Consider the following 13,361-nt stretch of genomic DNA (forward strand, 5'->3'; position numbering starts at 1 on the left):
TGGAGAGAGAAGAAGAGTTTAGGCATATGAATCTTGATATTGAGCTTGTTCCATGCATATTGAGTTGTTACATTTTGACTTGATAGTTGTAGGAAAATCATTCTCTAGTCTCACACACACACATTTCTAAATTGTTGGAAAGCATGATCTTAATTTGTGAATTGGCCATTCCTTTATATTTCACTGCATTCCACTTTAATATATATTTGGAGCAACTAGTGAGGATATTTTCATGCATGCTTAGTAGATGAATAATTGGTCAATCTAGTTGTTTTATTACTTGTTTTACTCGAGGGCGAGTAAAAATCGAAGTTTGGGGGTGTGTTAAACTCTAGAAGTTCATGTTATTTCATCACATTTTCCTTAGATTCTAGTCCATTTTGGTTTATTTGTATATGTTTTTATTGCCCAATTTAGGAAAATGTGCATTTTGTTTTGGGCTTGTGTTCTTGGCTTTAATTTGATATTTTTAGCCTAATTTCATGTTATTTTGATTAGAAGCATTTCTGGAGCTTTGTGGATGTTTTTGGAAGGCTTTTGGATGAAGAAATCAAGAGCAAAATGAATGATTTTTGTTAGCTGTAAAAACAGTGTAAAACTGCCAAAGTCGTCTCAAAGTCGTGACTTTCATTCGCGACTTTCGTCGCTGTCAGAAAAACGCTGCATTTCATTTATCAAAAATTAGTTGGCTAGGACACATATAAGCTGAGAGCTCGACCCAGAACGCATTCTTCAGACTTTTAGACACTTTTGGAGCTTGGTTGTGCTAGGGTTTGGGCATTGGAAGAGTTGGGATCAAGAGATTGAAGCTTTGAAACATTTGGAGCTCATTTTCTTTGGTTTTTCTATTCCTCTTCCTCTCTTGTAATCTGAAATGGGTCCACTTATTTTGTATATTTGTAGCTTGTGGATGATTATGAGTAGTTAAACCCTTTGTTCTAGGATTATTTGGAACCCTTGTATGGATTAACACTATATTCTCCTCTCTTTTTGTGATTAATGATATATATGTGTTTATTTTACTCTTTCCTTAATGCTTCTACTTGATTGGCCACCATTTAGATGTTGGGTTCACTTAATTGATGCTTGAGAGGGCTAGGTTGAGTGTAGAACTTGGGTAAAATTGTGTAAGAACTTGATATTTGCATGTTGAATGGATGGTTTTGCTAGTAAGATAGAGATATACTTGCTAGCCTTACATAGCCACATTAGGGTTGGTTTTTAAAATTGAGTTTTATTAATTGTAACAAGAGATTGTGCAATCAATTTAACTAAACACTTGTTCATGACTTGAGAGAGCTTGTCCAAGTATTTTTAGAACCCTAGGTTAGCACTTATTTTCATTAAAAGCTTTTATGAGAGGAGGTAATTTTGGTGTTATGAAATGCAAAGGGGACAATTAATCCTAGGTCCTAAATTGTGTTGGAAGTTTGTGAATCGCTCACTTTTCTTTATTTTCTAGAGTTAATTTCATTTGCAAAATCATTTTCACCTAACTTTGTGTAGCTCAACTTGATCAAATTTACTTAGTCTTTTGCTTGATCATTGTTTTTGAACAAATCCTTGAGGGAACGATACTTTACTTTCATTATATTACTTGCTACGATCCGTACACTTGCAGTAATTAACACAACACATGGACCAAAACACTCAAAAATGACATTTTTGGCCCTGTTTTGAAGTGTTTTGCTTCCCAAAAATTTTCATGCTTCCAATACCTATATAAATTGTTAAATTTGAGCTCAAACTATCAATTTAAATGGTTTTTATGGGATCCCAAATATTCCACAATTATTTCTGAAAGATTATTAGTTTTAGTCCTTATATAGATAATGTGAGCTTAGGAGCAATCTTTGCTCCTAATTATTATTGTTTGTTGTGATTGTGTGGCGAATTTTGGTAATGTCAAGATGGACATTACAATGCACTCTTTGGTACTTTCCTACCTAAACTACAATTTTCCTTTAAATGCCTAAAGCAACAACAATTTAGACACAACAATCCTAAATTTTCATATTCATTTAGTTTTGTCTCTCCCTTAATATCATATTAAGGAAGTAATGGTTGAGTTAAATCCACTTCAACATAGATATAGACAAACATTCCAAAGGCTTTCAATATAGTGTTCACATCAATTTTAAGAACCCTACAATAGCATTATCAACATTCCAAAGAAATTTCTTATAAAGTTACCTAAAGGAGATGCTTAGAAGCCTCACCTATACTGCCTTTTTTGTAATATCTTACTTCCTCAGGTCAAACTCTGGCCACTACCGCATAACACTCAAATAGGGGGCCAGCAATGTCCACAATCCTCCCATAAGAGCATCCATATAGTCATCTTCATTATGAAAGCCTCCATGAAGAACTTATTCTCCACATCTAAGATTGAAATCTTACCTTGTTTCCCCTAAATAATTGGCAATCTATGCTTCAAGAAGGTTAAGCTCACTAATTTATCCACTAGCTTAACTGATCACACAAAGTTTGCACAAATTAATCACACAACCTTTGATGCTCCTCTTTCAAAAGATAGAAATTAGGGCGAAGATGATCAGATTTATCCACAAAAATCCACTCTTCATGATTCTTCATTAATTCAATGCCAGTCAATCATACCCTCCCATTCCACCCTAAACAACTTAGCATGATCACTTCCTCTTCCAAAATACCCCATCATCAACTCCTTATACAACCTCCCAATATTTGCCTCTTTACCTCCTTCATCAATTTGAGAAAACATCAAAAAGTCCTTGTCACTCAAAGCTTGACCCGCTTCCTCACCTTCTTATGACTATGAGCCATATGATCAACATTCTCTGCCTCCTAAACCACATCTATTACATTCACTGCCACAAGTATTTTTAAATTCCTTTCTTCTTACTTTTTTTTCCCTTAATATTGAAGTACATTCTTATATTCTTAATCTATTTAACTGTTTTAAATTATGTGTTTATGTTTTGGTACAATATAGTTTTAACCCAAACCTCTAAAAATAATGCCTAGAAATTGCAAAATTGCTCTTACAAAAGAGAAAGGAGGGGTTAGAGAGGGAGAGTAAATATTTTGGAATAGGAAACAATGAAAATTTAAATTAAATCAAATCTAGAGAAAAAATAACAAGATACAAGAGTAAATGGCCTCTAAGTTATAGATCGAGAAGCATCTGAAACTTTAAACTTATTTTTGATGTAAAGTTCCCCTTCAACTTTTGAAAATGGCATAACCTAAGCCATACTATTAATAAAAGTTAACTTTGACTATTAATCAATTAAAAAATAATAGAAACAAGATTTAAAATTACAAAAAATGACAAGAAAACTACAGAAAATTTTAGCAATCCTTTTCTATAATTTTTGAGGTCATTTTCTAGCTAATCAATGATCAAAGTTAATTTTTATTAATGATAGGGGTTAGATTACGCTATTTTTAAAAGTTGAAGGAGAATATTATATTAAAAATAAATTTAAGGTCTCAGATGTTCCTCAATCTATAATTTAAAAGCTAATTTTCTTTTTGATCCTATTATTCTTTCTAGATTTGATTTAATTCAAATTTCCACTGGTTTTCTATTCCAAAACATCCCCCCACTGTTTTATCTTCTTTTCTGCTCCTCTTCAATTCCTCCACATGTTACGGTTCCGCTTTCAATATAGACATATATATATATATATATATTATCATCACATTCACTTCTTTTATCTTTTCATTCTTCTTTTTTATTTTTTTTATAATTTCCTTCAGAATATTAAAAAATAATATGAATCCAATAATCAATCTTGTATGGGGAAAAAATATCTTATTATACTTATGTAATAAGAGAAGAAATATAAAAATTAGTTAAACAAGTATAAAATACTCTCACTATCTATAAAGCATTTTTAAATAAAATTAAATATATCATTAAAGTTCATTAAATACTGTTTATAATATTAATTTTTTATAAAACTCTTAAAAAGATCATCATTAATGAGAGAGAGAGAGTTGGAGAATGAAAGAAATTTATTTAAAGAGTAAAATACAAGCTACAAAACTTGGGCCTAATGAAGATCTGGTACAAGACCTGAACTATGGAGGCCGAAGCAAATACCCAGATAAAAATAACGAAAAGAACTAAAGACTTAAGCCCAGATTACAATGCAACTTAAATACCTGCTAATTCGATCAATTATTGTGTTATGTAATTTTGGGATGATAAATTAAGGAACTTTAGGGGCCTTTAGGGGGAAAAATAGAAGGGCAGTACTAATGATATGAGATTACAAGGAGATCAAAACCGGCCCGTGACCTTCCACTTACGTAGGAGCATGCATATCTACAAGGCCATTAGTGACAATTTCGGGGCTTTTCATTTTGATATCTGGTTGAATGCATGATTTTGCCTATCGTTCTTCTAGGGGTGTTACATTAACTATTTCATGATCTTTTCCATGAGTCATAATAAGGTTGACCATGAGAAAAAAGAAAAGATTAATGCTCCCTCTATTTCAATATGACGATTTGAAATAAGATTATGTAGATCAGAAAAACTCAATAATGATAGTTTACAACCTTATTTTCTTAAAAATTAAAAATATAAACTTTAAAAATATCTTTCATTTAATATAGTTTTAAATCTATACGCTTAATCATTACGCTACAATCAATTTAATTTCTCCTTTAATTGAAGGGTAATATTAGAAAAGTATTATTAATAAAATTTTATTCCTATCAAATTATTGTCTTATATTTAAAATAATAAAATATATATTTAAATTATCTTATAATTTGAGATGAAGAAATTAACTTTAGACTAAAGGAGAAAGATCTTTAAGATCGCAGATGCATGATGTGATAAATGTGTGACTTGCCTTATTGAGTATAACTATACTTATACATAGTGTTGTGAAAAATTGTATTTGACAAACCCTCTAAACGAACACTATATGCGATAAAAATTATCAAACATGTGGGAAATAACTTCAGAAAGAAGTCCTGCCCATTATCTAATACTTCCCCCTGAAATCATATTGACCGATATTTGTGAATAGTTGAGTATCATTTCCGTTGTATTGTCCACACTCGATGGATCCAGCCCAATATAGAAACCCATTTTATATAGTGAGACCTTTATCAGAATATAAAGCGAGGCACTTAACTGTAACATTCATTTTGCATTTTGAAGTGTGGAGGTAACAAAATTTAAATTTAATAAGCGACCTAAGTTCATTCACTTAAATAAATATTTCATATAATATGATGACAATCATTTAATTAATTGAATGATTGTAATAAATTTTGTAATATAATATTTTGAAATTATCAAATCTCAATTTTTTGATAGAACAATATATGTAAAGAGAGTTTTGATTGTGATATTTGTTTTAAATATTTAAAGGAAAATATGTCTTGATAATTTTTAAATATTGACAAAATTTAATAGCTATAATTGAAACATTCATTCAATGAAAACTTAAGAATTCAAATCCGGAGGTAACTGTTGTACCCGAACAATTATGTTCGTATGCCAAGGAGGAGTTATGAGACCATGGTGCGTAAACTGACCCTCTGAACCCAGAAGAAAACTCCCTTATCTTTCTCTCTTCTTTATCTGTGTATTTGTTGTGACTAAAGAGCTGAATTCGAGCGCGTAACCTCGTTTCCACGTAGAGAACCCACCGGGTCCTACAATACTTTTTTTTTTTGCGCCAAAGGTCCTACAAGATTTGAACGTATCCAAGAGCCACTAAACCTTAAAAGATACCAAATAATTAAGGAGATGGTTTACATATAACGCACTTCCATCTGTCCTCCACTAACAGAGAAGAATTTAAAAAAAAAGAAAAACACACTGATAAATTGTGTGCTTCTATTTGAGGGAGAAAAAGCAAACTGATGGCTACTGATAAATTGATTCGAAGCAGTCCGTGAAGATTTAATTACATGATACTGGAAGACATGCAAAATCTTTATCATAGTAGCAAATCCATCCACTAATTAAATTAGAAAACTCTTTCTAACACTACTTCCGAATGGGTGGGTACATCTTGGCCCCAGAGAATAAAGAGAAATCAATTCGAGTTTCTTTGTTTTTTTTTTCTTATATAGACTGGATGCACTATGTTACGTTTGCATCAATTCAATAACCTAAAATATGACATATCATTTGTTTTTAATGATTTTATTTTTGAATAGTGTGCCTCTTTAATTTCTAGGCTTCTTTCTCTCACTTATCTTCAATAACAAAATTAATTTATATTTATAATTATTTAACATGGCATATTTTTATGGGTTTAAAGTTCAATTTTGCCTCTATATTTAAGTGGAACAATTTTACTTTTGAACTAATTTTTGAGGAGCAAAAAACTTTCTCTGTTAATTAACCGTTAACTTTGTCATTATATGCTGACGTTGTATGTGCATGGGGCCCACGTACAGTAACAGATAAGATTATAACCATGTTTTTTGTGCTAATTTGCTCCTGAACTCTTTTTTTAGGAGTATTATGCACCCTAAAGTCTTGTTAAAATAAAATTTAATAAATATTATTAAAATATTAAGTATTTTAATATTTAATAATTTAAATATTATTATTTATAACATACATTACTTAATTTAATATTTTAATATTTTATAATCTTGTATTAAAAATGAAGGGAATGAACCTCCAAAATAACGAAGGGATTTTTTTTTTTTCATCTTTCCATTTTTTATTTATTAAGTAACTTTTTTTATAGCATATTAATGGAATAAGTGAAGTCTTTTAAATAAACATTTTTGTTGTCATTTTATTGGTGCTAATTGCCATATTTTCGATTTTACTTTGAACACTGCAACATATAGAGAGGATTAAATTTGGATAGTGCAATATTTTGGAGGAAGATCATTAGTTTATCGATTAAAGAACTTAACAAATATTAAAAATATATTTAAGTTCCAACACATACAAAAATCGTAATGATGTTGGTACTGTCTCAGAAAGAAGATCTGAGATCAATAAATAAGAAATCATCTATAAATTTATAAAATGCTAGTTTGAGTTGTTAATATTTAAAAAGTAATATATAAATTTTGAATGAATATATATATAATAATAATATTTAAATTATTAAATAAGATGATAATATTTAATATTTTGACAATATTTATTAAATTTTATTTTAATAAGATTTTAGGGTATCTAGCGCTTATAGAAAAAAACTTTAGGTTGCTCAGCACTCTTGAAAAAAGAATTCAAGGACAAATTATCACCAAAAGACATGGTTAAAATCTTACCTGTCACTTTATGTGGGCCCCCACACACATGTCACATCAACATAAAATGAAAAAATTAACAGTTCATTAAATAAGAAGTTTTTTGTTTTTTGAAAAAATAATTCAAGAATAAAACTGTCACATTTAAAAATATAAAATATCTAACGTTTTTAAAAAATAATACAGTAACAAAATTGAACACCAACCTTACTTCTATTGGACATACAAAAATTTCTCTTTGCAAGAACAAAATGCAAAATTCCATCGTCAAATCACCACCTTAAAAGCATATCTAATTAATCTCAGGGAGGGAGGGGGAGAGAGTGAGTGGGGTCACAAATTGATCGGCACGTGAAGATATCTTTTCTATAATTGGTTCATGTACATGTAATCTGTGAGATGATTTAAGTTGAGTTTGATGGAAAATTAATTTGGCTCCTAATGTTTGTTAAAGGGGGAGCAATAATCAATATAGTGAAATCAGAAAAAGACAAGGTGTGAGATTCTGTAGTGGTTGGCGTGGCGAATAAAAGAGTAATAAGAAAATATAGAAAAGAAAAGATGGCATAATCCAAATCTAGCAACTGTTTTTTTTAAGTATGAGGTAAAAAGGGCAGACACTTCACCCTTTCACCCTTTTTGGAATTTGCATTAGTTTTCGTTTTTGGGTAACGTTCTTTTCCAGATTCAGACAAATGACACCATTACCGCTCGCAATTAATGAAAAAAATTAATTTAATAAGTAAAAATTTGACTCATAATTAAAGATGAAGTCAAATTTCACTACCAATGACAGAGCCACATATATTTGACAGGAGCGTATGCCCCCTTCAAATGAGAAACAGTACTTATATGAGGATGGAGGTATATGTATTTATATTTGCACTCTTTTTTTTATATTTTACATTTTAAATGATTTCACATTACTTTTTAACTTAGGTCCAAGATTAATTTTTTTAACTAAAAAACCCAATAAATTTTAACCTATAATTTCAATATACCCAAATAGTAATATTATTTTATAAAACCTTAACATTTATTAAATTAAACCTTGAAGAAAATAAGAAAAAAATAATCTGGCCCACGTCGTTTGAAATCTCAAATCAAATTTGTAAAAAAATTAGTTGAAATTGAAATACATATTGTTTATCTATTGGTTTATCTTCTCTTGAAATAAGCAATGGTATTACCTGTTGCCATAGTAACAGTTGAAAGAGCTTTTTCTACTATAAAGTTGTAAAAAATTAGTTGCACAATTGAATGAAAAATTCTTGGATGAATGATTGTCTTATAACTTATATTAAAAATTATGTATTTGAAAGTATTGATAATGAGCTAATTATTTAACAATTCTAAAACATGAAACCATGTAGAGAAAATTTATAAAGTATGTAATTATTAAATTATTTTTATTATTTTTTTAAAATTATGAATATGTAAATGATTTCGTCCCTCCTAACCTAGGATCTTGGTTTCGCCACTACTCACTACCAATGAGATAATTTTATTGATGGATAAATTATAAATACCTTCATAAGTACTTTTTGAATATAAAGACATACATTTATCTTGGTGAGATCCCAATATCTAATTTACCTAAGCTTTTGTTGATAAAATCAAACAATTGATAATGCTGTCTGTTCTTAGAAAAGGAAAGCTGGAAGCTTGAAACTAACGAAGGTTAATTCAGTTGGTAAAGATTTGACCCATAATTGATAAATTGTGGGGTTAAACCTCACTACCAATGAGATAATTTTATTAATGGGTAATTTATAAATACCTTTATAAGTACTTTTTAAATCTAAAAATATATTTTTATCCTAATGAGGTCTCAATATCTAACTTATCTAAACTTTTGTTGATAAAATTAAACCGCTGATGACGCTGTCTGCTCTTCGGAAAGGAAAGCTGGAAGGTTTTCTATGGAATCTCAAACTACGTAATTGAAAACTTCGATTTTTTTTTTTTTTTAAAGATGACAGTCAGTCAGTGAATTTCTTGTTTGTATGGTAAAGTTTACCTGAGTTGGGTATGAAAGATAATTGAGATTTATGTAACTTTTATCGGATCCATTGTTCAAAGAGATTTAAAAGTAGTAAAAAAATTACTCCGTGATTTGGTGGCTTAAAACATAAGTGTTTAAAAAAAAATTTCATTAATAATAATTGTTATAATATTATTCCTCAGTATTTCACTTTTCAATTAAATTTCCCTTCACCTCTCTCTTATTAATAAAGAATATTTTTAAAAATTTATAGAAAAATTAAGAATATAAAATTGTAATTAATAAATTTTATTGGTAAGTATAAAATTATAAATTGTAATTTTTTAAAAAAATCTTATAGATTAAAACAAAAGAAATATTTATTACCGTAAAAAATCCTCACATTATCAACGGTATCCATCCTTTACCTTTGTTCGGCCGGGTGACTGACGTTTTCAAAATTTCTGTTGACAACTTTGTAATTTAATTTAAATGCATTATAATAAATTAGTTAATTGTCTTAAACATATATACTTTTCATATTTATTTTATTTAATACTTTTCTCCATCCAAATTATAAGGTATTTTTGAAAGAGTTTCTTCATCCACAATATAAGACACTTTGGGTAGATTAATATTTCATTAAATACATTAATTTTAATATTATCCTTTCTCTCAATATAATTAATTTTCATTTGTATTAAATGATGGGTATTTTTAAAATTTATATTTTTATTTTGGAAAGATAAGGTTGTTAAGTATATTTAATGAGGTTTATTATATGTGAAATTTTATCTAAAAGTATTTTATAATTTGGGATGGAGGGAGTAGAATATTTCAATTAGAAAATCTCATTATTTACACCCCTTAATTGATGGTATTTTTAGAAAAACCCTCATTAATTGCATTTTAAAAAAGACTTAAAATGTCTTATATCTTTAAACATATCTTATCTCAAAAAAAAAACCTTATAATTTGAAATGATGAAGCAAATATTAGTCTAATCTTTTGAAATTTCATTGGGTTAGGTGGCTTTTGCCAAAAACAGTGAACTCTATGCTGCTTACAATTATACTTTGGAAATTTAGGGAAGAAAACTATGTGAACAAGTTATTGCCCTCAACAAAATACAAATACAGATAAAATAGTAAGTTTACATCATCATTTTGAGATTCAGTCCCGTATACCACTAGCTCTTACAATTATACGTGATTAATTATGCATAAACAGACGCTATTTTGAAATTAAAAGTGGGGAAAAAAAAGATACAAGAGACAGGATATGTCGGTAATTGCTCCATGTAATAAGAGAGATGCATGATCCATGTAGGAACTTGTAGCTAGTGGAAAGAGAGCAACACCCTAGAAGAAGAAGAAGCAGCAGCAGCTTTGGGGTTCTCTTCTGCTCTCTCACATGCGTATTTGTCTGCAATTATATCACACATGCACGCACGCACAATTTTACAGTACTCCAGAAAACCCTAATCACAAGTTTCTGCCTGCGTTATTCCCAGCTTTTGCATACAACCTCAAGCTCCAAGAACATCGACAATGATACTATCGTAACGTTCCAACGTTCTTTTGAGATTTATAAATAATTTTGCTTCAACCAGCATTGATCTTGGACCTATAACTCCGGCTTGGAAACTGTGTGAATCCCATATGTAGGACCTAACTGAGATCAGTCAACATTTGGAAAGCAACAACTTTTCACCAAAGAGAAAAGGGTTAAATATGATTGTTTCCCTTAAATTTCTTTTTTAAGAACCCTAGGGACTTTGTATTGAAAGGTTGGACAATATTTTCCAAAACAAATTTCTTCAAGAGCAAAATCACCCTTTCGTGAAAGACCCATCATCTTTTCTGTTACCTGTTAATGTTGAATAATTGTGGGGCTCACACATAGTGATAATAATGCATTCGAACCAATTTTAACCATTTAATATGGGCCAAAGAAGCTAGTAGTGGTAGGAAATGGGGCATGAATTTAGTAGTAAAATGATGGCAAAATGGAATAGAATGCTTTGCTATCATTATACATAACTCTACAACTATTCCACATTCACAGATAATAAAGAATATAATGGGTACAGGTCTCTAACATAAGAGCGATTTGCTCTTGAAACAATTGTTGAGGAGATATTACCCTACTCTTTAGAATAGAGCATGCTCACCCCTCAACGCTTCTAGAAAGAACGTTTAGAATCTTTAACCCAAAAGAGAAACAAGTGTTATTTATATCCCCCGGGCCCCTCATAGATATTATGAATGAATGAATTACTTTGATACATACGAACCTATTCCAGCGAAAACCTTTCTGCAGTGTGAACGACTAACTGAAAAAGATTTCCGCACAAAGAAAACTGAAAAAGATTATTTGTAGCGAGCATAAAGTTATATTAGCATCAATAATAGTGTTAAATATGTGTAAGCATGCACAAAAAGATAAAATGTGTAATGAGCATATCTGAAACAAAAGTTGATGTGGCATATCTATTGAGGAGATGATGATAGAAAATTATTTTGAGATGATTTGGACATATATATATATATATATATAAAGCTCTAGAAGGCCCAAAAAAGAAGAGTAAACCTATGAAGTAAGGTAGAGAAAAATAAAAAAAAATACTCATAAAAATTATTGAATGAGTGACCTTTGTTAATAATATTTTCAATGACTTAGTTGTTGATAGAGCACAATATAGTGTTGTGCAATTCATATATCTGATTGCACCAAGAGGGATAAGCCTTATTGTTGGTGTACATTCATCTCCTTAATTAGAGCATCCAAAGGATAAGATCATCAAAAGATATATATGAGCCAAGATTCATATCATCCGCTAGGTTCAGTACTCAGTATGACAAATTCAATCCACTGAAGAAAGAACGTGAGATTAAAATAAAGGGATGGATATAGCACACATACACACTCACATATACAGACACACACACACACACACACACAAAACACACACTTACAGTGTGTGAGAGGGAACTTAAAAGGAAAGGAATAAAAGGGAGCTCCCTTCAGTCCAAGTATAGGAAGCATAAGATTCAATTTGTCTCCCGCTTCATTCACTCATTTACTGAGCAGCATCTAATTCTATTATTCTTCCCTTTTGGTTCACTCACTCAGTATTTGTATGAATGACTCGGCAGCTAATTAAATCATCCTGTCACCCATTAATGGACCGAAGAAAGCTCCCTTGTTCTTACCCTCAACCTTGAATTCCTCCTTCATCCGTCCCACAGTCAAGACCCACGATTTCGCCACCGTGACCGTGGCAATTTCCCTTATCTTCTCGGGCCGTCTCCATCATTACAGGCTCCTTCAAATAGGCTTTCTGCAATATATATATATATATAGAGAGAGAGAGAGAGATATCAGGGTTCTTTAATTAGTTTGATTGGAGGAAAGTTGAAAGTGGGAAAGAAATTCTTACAGACGAAGGAACTTGAAGATTAGAGAGAGAGATCCATTATTTGATGCATACCATATATCTCTAGCCTACTTACTATATATCTACCTTATTGATAAATCACAGAGATGTGGGAGAACCAAGGCCATCTTTATAGACTTGCAAAAGTAGAGCACGGTACACGTATACGTACTTACAGCGTTTAAAATATGGATTAATATTGGAGAATAGACCAAAAATGAGTGAGAAAGAGGGAGCTATTCATATTCCTTTTTGCTATTTCAGCAGACCTACCTATTTGTTTTTCCATCAGCATCGATCTCTTCCGATCTACTTAAATATATATATATATATATATAAAGCAAAAGAAGTTCTCTAGAAAACAAGAAAAAGAAAAGAAAAGAATACAAAACTATACACACATATATGCCTGTGGTGTACTGATTTGGTTGCTAAGTGTATATCTTTTTTTTTTTTGTTTAATATATTGGAAGGGTTTGAATACTTAATCTATACAAGTACCCCACTTCACGTTTAGCTTCAGAGGTGGCTCTTAATGAATATATACACGTGAGATTGAACATAATTATAGCTAAGTTTTCTTCAGTCTCAACTATCGATTTAATTAACATACAATATGGCATAAATTTTCCGAGATAAGGTCCTAATTAAAAATCTCTATATTTCGTTTTTTTTTTAATTTACAGAAATTCTACTGATCTTCTC

At 30.3% G+C, this 13,361-nt stretch overlaps 1 long non-coding RNA gene across 1 annotated transcript; it reads right to left on the minus strand.

Moving 5' to 3' along the window:
* Window positions 1-10,315: 10,315 nt before the first annotated feature.
* LOC129311958 (uncharacterized) lies at window positions 10,316-12,929 on the minus strand. Its single transcript, XR_008593427.1, has 3 exons — window positions 12,660-12,929; window positions 12,433-12,560; window positions 10,316-11,579 (listed from the first exon to the last, which is right to left on the minus strand). It is a non-coding gene; the product is annotated as an uncharacterized LOC129311958 (long non-coding RNA).
* Window positions 12,930-13,361: the final 432 nt, after the last annotated feature.

The sequence above is a fragment of the Prosopis cineraria genome, unplaced genomic scaffold (genome assembly GCF_029017545.1).
Source record: "Prosopis cineraria cultivar Desert tree isolate PC_DT_omini unplaced genomic scaffold, ASM2901754v1 PC5, whole genome shotgun sequence".
In the NCBI taxonomy this organism is placed as follows: Eukaryota; Viridiplantae; Streptophyta; class Magnoliopsida; order Fabales; family Fabaceae; genus Prosopis; species Prosopis cineraria.